Source organism: Mandrillus leucophaeus, unplaced genomic scaffold (assembly GCF_000951045.1).
Source record: "Mandrillus leucophaeus isolate KB7577 unplaced genomic scaffold, Mleu.le_1.0 Scaffold1575, whole genome shotgun sequence".
Classification (NCBI taxonomy): domain Eukaryota; kingdom Metazoa; phylum Chordata; class Mammalia; order Primates; family Cercopithecidae; genus Mandrillus; species Mandrillus leucophaeus.
Window position 1 is genome coordinate 123,956 of NW_012101560.1, and position 7,349 is coordinate 131,304.

Here is a 7,349-nt window from a genome sequence, read left to right on the forward strand (position 1 = left end):
GTATCTCAAAATAATAATAATAAATAGTAGAGAGACGGGTTTCACCATGTTTGCCAGGATGGTCTTGAACTCCTGACCTCATGATCCGCCCACCTTGGCCTCCCAAAGTGCTGGGATTACAGGCGTGAGCCACTGCGCCCAGCCAGTTGTGTTCATTTTTGAGGATAATAACCTTTATTGTCACCAGAATGTGCATGAGTGTTGCAATCTCACCTGTCTGCTGGGCCCTGTTAGGACACTATGTATCTCCTGAGGGCCTTGTACACTATGAGAGAGACATAATCCACTCTGAGGTCTTCATGCTGACATGAACCTATGACCATACCTGTGGCTATAAGCCCAGGTATGAGAGTCAATCTCTCTCCAGCTGGGTGGATCCAGATAAGAGGATCTTTACTTGGCTCTAAACTGGGTTCAGAAATAAGCCACTATCCCAACTGTGATTGGATGTTGACATATGATAGTTACAATTCCAACCGTGGACTGCATTCAGGTATGAGATTTAGGACCTCCCCAATCACCTCTGTTCCTCTGTAAGAATGACAATCCTGATGATTGATGGGTGTGCATACAAAGAACACAATCTCACCTGTGTTCTGAGGCCTGTGATGACACTGTACCGTCTGAGTGCTTTACATGATATGCAAGAGTGTTTATTTTCTCTGACCTTCATAGTAAGAGAAGACCCATAATTTTGCACTTTTTTTAAAACCTGGCTATGAGAGAAAGTATCTCTCCTATTGGTTCGTTTAAGGTATGAAAGTCATTTTCACACCTATGTACTAGGCCAAAATATAAGTCACAATCTCACATTTGGGTAGTCAGCAAGCAGGAAAGTCTCATCATCTGGGTCTGTGTCAGGGATATGTCTTCCCTGAGGACAGGGACAAAGCAAGAGAGTCACATACCTAGTTATCTTAGTGTAGTCACAGCCTCACAAGTGTTTTGGATCTTGGTCAGGGAATCACAAACCCACTTGTGGACAATATCCACTTATGAGAGCCAGTTTTCCCAACTTTTGACTGCTTCTGGGCATGAGATTCAGAATCTCAGTTATGGGCTGTGTTCATGTGTGGGAGAATGACAATTTTTACTGATGGCTGGGCTCAGGCAGGAACCTTTCATCCTGCAGGTTTGAGATAAATGACACGCCACAATACCCAAAATATGCTGGGTGCAAGCAAAAGAGGAAACTCATATCAGCTGGTTGCTAGGTCAAGTTATATGTCACCGTCTCCCTTTTTGGCAGGGCTAAGGCAAAAGAGGAGACTCAGAACTAAAGAAACGTCATAATGTCCCTGTGGGTAGGGCCTATGCATAAGAGTTGCATCACCTAGTCATTGAATCCAGCCATATATTACAATACACAATGTATACAGGGCCCAGGCAAGAAAGGAGAGTAATATCACATAGATACTGGGTCCAGCAATATGTCACAATATACCCTGAGGGAAGGCTCCAGGCAACAGTGTAACATTACCTAAGTGAAGTGCCCAGAGAGGTGTTTCAATGCCCCTGCTGGGTAGGATTTTGAAAAAGGAGAAGTTACATAACCTAGGGGTTAGGCCTAGCTATGTGTCACATTCATCTCCAAGATGGAGCCCAGACATTAGAGAAAAGTCACATGATGTAGGTACTGGGCAAAGTAATATGTCACAATCCTTACTGTAAGTAGGCCCTAGGAAGAAGTAGAGAGTCACATAGTGTAGATGATGGGCCCAGAGGTATTCAACAATGACTCCTGCAGGTAGGGACCAGGCAGAAGAATCACATCACCCATGTGCTGTGCCCAGTTATAAGTCACACTTCCTTCTGTGGGCATGACCTCGGCAGGGAGAAGAGTCACATCCTCCTAGTATTGGCTTAGGGATATGTCACAATCTCTCTTATGGGCAATGCTCAGGTAAGAGAGGAGAGTCAAATCAAGTAGGTCAAATCAAGTAGGTGATGGACCCAGATGTATGTCACAATGCCTTCTGTGAACTTGATCCAGGCAGAAGATTCACATCAACTTGGTGCTAAGCCCAGCAACATGTCACAATCCCTTCTGTGTAAAGGGAGCAGGCAGGAGAAGAGAATCACATTACCTGACTGATGAGCAGAGAGATATGTCACAATGCCCCTTGTAGGCAGGGGCCAGACAGAGGAGTTACATTGCCTGGGTAGTGGACCCAGCAATATACCACGGTGTCCCATATGCACAGTGCACAAGCCAGAGAGTCACATAACCTGGGTGTGAGGCCAAGCTATATATAATAATTCTTTCTGTGGGCTGCGCCAAGGCAGAAGAGGAGACTAACATCACCTGGGTGCAAGGTTTAGCAGTATGTCAAAATGCTCACTGTGGGCGGTGCCAAGGAAGGAGAATAGAGTTCCATCCTCAAGGTTCTGGATCCAGCAATATGCTAATATCCCATCTGTGGCCTGGGTCCTTGCAAGAGCGTCAGGTCACTCAGGTGCTAGGCACTGGGATATTTCACAATGAAACCTGCAGAATGGACCAGGAATGAGATTAACAATCCAACAACTGTCTCAGTTGTAGGCATGATATTCAACACATCCTGTATGTCGGGTCTAAGCTCATAGGTAACCAACTCAACACCAGACTGGGTTTGTGCATGAGAGCCTCAATTCCTCTGCAGACTGACCTGTGTTCATGTGAGAGAATGACAATATTTACTGTTGGTTGGGTGCGCATAAAAGTGTCACAATCTCACCTGTGTTCTCAGCCCAGTTATCATGCTCTGTGTACTACCCAATGGCCCTATACAATATGAATGAGAGTTGCAATCAACTTTAAGGCCTTCCTAATGGTAGGGACCCATGATTGTACCTGTAGCATTAAGCCCCGGTATGAGAGTCAACATCATTCCAATTAACTAGGTCAGGATAGGAGAGTCCTTCCTTGCCTATGAGCTGAGTTTAGAAATGAGTCACCATTTCAACTCTGGTTGAATGTTTATATATAAACACAGGCCTAGTGCCAAGGTGATATGTGTCTTTGGCCTAAACATTTTAAGCAGGAGACAATGTGACATGTCTCTGGGCCTATCAACTATTTGATGTGACCTTCCTCTTTTACCTGAGATTTTCCCATAAAAGAGATATGACATATGTCTAGACTCAGCACCTAGGCGATTTGACTCTCCTTTTTTGACTGAGTCCTGTGTATTTTGGGTATTCTGACATATCCCTGGACCTAACGTCTAGAAGATAAGAAGATCCTGCACGGGCCCTGCCTAAAAAGTTTCTTGCGACATATTTCTACATTAGTCACGTTGGAGGTTTGAGTCTTCTCTCTTACCTGAGCTTTTTCCATAAGAGAGATTGTTACATAACTCTGTGGCAAGCACCTAAATGCTGTGACTCTTCTTACTTGCCTGGGTCATGCCCACAGATGAAAGGGTGGCTTATTGCTGTGTCCAGCACACCGGTTATGTGATTATTCTGCCTGATCTCTAATCACAGATGCCATTGTGACATATCCCTGGGCCCAGAAACTATTTAATATGACTCTCCTCTATTACCTTAACTTTCTGTATAGGACAAATTGTGACCTATCTCTGGATCTAGCACTAGGTGATGCGACTCTCCTTTTCTGCATGGGCTATGCCCACAGGAAGGGGGCTTATTGCTGTGTTGGCAGCTGATGTGATACCTCTGTTTTTGTCTTCTTATAAGAATTTAAACAGGAGACACAAAGAAAAAAAGTACAGCATAATTTATTGAAAAGAAAAAAAGTAGAAAGTTAAGTGCAGAATACAGTGCACCCTGAGAGAGATATTCCAGGGCGGGCTGCTCATAAGAGGGAGACAGCGTGGATTGTCACTGGAGAAACCCCCTTATGGGAGTTTTACATTATTATTAGTGAGGAGGAGAGAAGAGGAGTTGCTAGTAAGCATGTTCTGAGTGGTCTTCTGGGTGCACTTGTGCAGTAGTTGTACATGCTTGTTCATACGTTGCATATCTCATTAGTGTCTTAGATCTCCACCCAGGAGTGTATTTTTGTTTGTTTGAGACAGTCTCGCTCTGTTGCCCAGGCTGGAGTGCAGCGGTGCGATCTCCGCTCACTGCAACCCCTGCCTCCCCAGTTCAAGCCATGCTCATGCCTCCGCCTCCTGAGTAGCTGGGATAACAGGCATGCACCACTATACTCGGCTGATTTTTGTATTTTTGTCGAGATGGGGTTTCACTTTGTTGGCCAGTCTAGGATTGAGCTTCTGGTTTCAAGTGATCCCTCTTCCTCAGGCTCCCAAAGTGCTCGGAGTACAGGTGTGAGCCACTGTGCCCAGCTGGGGGCTGTTTTTTTTTTTCTATTAAAATAAGCAAAAATTAAGTTGGAGGACGCGTAAAATCAAAATGCACATGCTCTGTAGAACAGAAAGTTTCTTAATGAAGATAGTTTTGCTTGAATGAGCCCAATCACAATGCGAATGCTAAGGCTTATTGTGTTGGCTGTACAGTCACCACGGTTTCTGTATCCCAAGATCATGGTCATTTTCTTGACTATGTATTCTGTTTCAATTTCCCTGTAAGAGATTTTAGGGCCATAATCATATTGCAGGTTGAGGGGCTAGAACATTTTTTCTGGAGCTGTTTCCTGCTGAGTGGGTGTTACTTTTGCTTAGCCTGGGCCCTAAAGTTTCTTCCTGTGTGATCTAACTGGGTGTAAACCATGTCATTCAAGGAACCAGTGGGTAAGATGTTGGCAGCCAAAGTTGGAAAGCCTTGCAAAACCAACATGCAAACATGGAGTTGCAGTAAGGAAGACAGCAAGAAATCAGTTAACATTTTAAACAAAATTGGAACAAAAGTAACAGCTGAAAATACAGTAATGACTGGTACTGTTAAAGAGGGCAAGGTAAGTAATAGACATTGTTTTCATGTTCCCATGGAAGTTCCTAGAGATTCAATTTTTTCTGCCTGGGTGATGATATTGTTAACATTTTCTTGGACTAAACCAGACTGATTGATCTCAAAAACAGCATTTTTCTTTTAGATATAAACATGTTCCTCTTTACCTGACTGGGAGAAGATCCCAGGCTCTTTGGTTTTGTCGGACTACAGTGGCTACGGAGTCGAGATGCTGTTGAAGTCTACTGAGGCCCTCTGCTGCTTATTAGGGACCCATTGTGGTTTTCTGAGATAGTTTATACTGGACTCCCAAGGTTCCAACTTGTGGTGACATTTGTGCTGAAAAAGTATTTTGCATTAAAATGGTGAAAGCAACAATAGTTTTAAGTATTTTCTACTTTTTGCCAATAAGCAAAAGTTTTGTGCGGCTAAGTTGGCAGCAGTCTTTGGGTCCATTTCTGGATGGTAAAATTGAATGGTGGTCAAAGTTAGAGCATGGAAGTCTTCAGTAAACGGGCTGAAGTTCTCCGAGAGTCATCAGAGTTGTTGCTTACATTGGATTAGATCATTTATTGAGAATAGAAGAAGCACTCTGATGGTCCTCTCTCTATTTGGGACTTTCTGTAAGGGGAGCAATTTCTCTGTCCCTGGATGGTGTGAAGCTCCACTGCTAGTAACTACAGCTGGGCTGGTCTCTGCTGTACTTGGCAAAGGACGATAGAGAGGAGCATAAGGAGGAGGTGAAACAAGCTTAGATTCTACAGAAGAATCTGATAGTGTAGAGGATGCTGGGGATTCTAAAGGAGGTGTAGGACCCTGAGGGTCCCTATCTGAAGCTAATGTTGGGCTGTGGGGTCTGGGGTACCTTCCCTGATGTTGGGGTCCACGTGTTTCCTAAACAAAGGAATGAACACACAAGACAGCACAGCACGAGACAAACATGGCAGCCACCCTGAAAGACACGCTCTGCTTTATTTTATACAGTCGTTTGTGGAATGTTGCCAAGTCACAAGACACATTGTTGTTTTTCTGACTGTTCCCTGACTTTCTGGATTTTCAAGATGTTTACACATAAATCAGCCCCCAGGGCCTGCTGTTTGAAGCTGGCTCCTTTGTCCTCCCTGTTTGCAGGGAAGGAACGCCCTGTTTCGTTTGCAAGAGCAGGACTTATCGGGAACGTCTCGTTTGTGAGCACGTAGTCCTCTACATTTCCCCCTTTCTTTATTTACAAGTTTGAATTTCTTTCAAAACCATCATTACATGTTGGGCTCGCTGGGTTTCGGTGTTCGCCCTTTGGCACCGTCTCCAGCAGACTGTGAAAATGACAAAGGCAAGAACAACAATCAATACATTACTAGAAACAGAAGTCAGCAAAGTTTTTACAGGGCTCATAGGGTTCAAAAACGTGAAACTTTGTGCAATACCAGTCATCAAATCTGCACCAGTCAGCAATGGTAATTGATTGTGAAATGTTTCAGAAATGTTTTGTGTTAATTCTTGTATTTCTAGGGAAAGATTATTATGACCAATTGAAAGTCTCTTTATCTCAGTCCAATTATGTACAGTGCTGATAAAAGGAACAGGAGTAATACAAAATTGGGTAGTATTCCAATCACGTTTTAACAAAGCTTGAGTATTCAACACTGTTAGCTGATCTCATATCCAAGAAACCACTTGTTCCAAGTTATCCACTCGTTTGGTCAGATGAGCATCTATGTCTTGTTGTTGTTGCCACAACAAATGAGATTGTTCATGCCATTGTTGTATGAATTCTGCATTTTGTATACTCTGGGGTAGAGCTAGTCCAGCAACAGCAGCAGTGGAAGAAATTGCTACAAGTCCCACCACCGCTGCTACGACAACCCCAACCACTCTCTGGCTGTGGTTGACAAGATCTTGCATTACTTTGTAAATTTGAGTAACCCCAGCAGATTCACTCCAGGCACGTGTTAAGTTCACAGGTAACCAGGTTTCTTTTCTGGCTCTTAGTATATATAAATCGGAATGAGACTCATTCCAATTATTATTTCACCAAGTAGTATTTATACAACTTAAGAATATACAATTGTCTGTACAGTTAACTACCCCTATATAATTATCCCATTTAAAAATTCCTGTTAACAACAAATAAGGTTTTCTTACACACACAATAACATATCTAGAACTATTTTGATGCAAAGATATATGGAAAGGGTTAGCAATATTAGCAGTAAGATTTAAGGACATGTTTCCCGTGAAAGTGAACATTGGTTTACCAGCAGCTAGCAACTTTCAAATATGACTTTGTATTTGTGAGGTATTAGCCAAATATGGCATAGAGGGTGATAAACCACCATCATGCCAAATAATAGTTTCATTGCCATCTGCAGCGATGCTGTGATTACCTTTATGCCAATGCAGGTTGACATGGCTGAATTTAGTTTGAAAATCTCCATGTACACTCCAATCTGTAACAAGGTATTTACAACTCTTCCCTTTTACTTCTAACAACAATC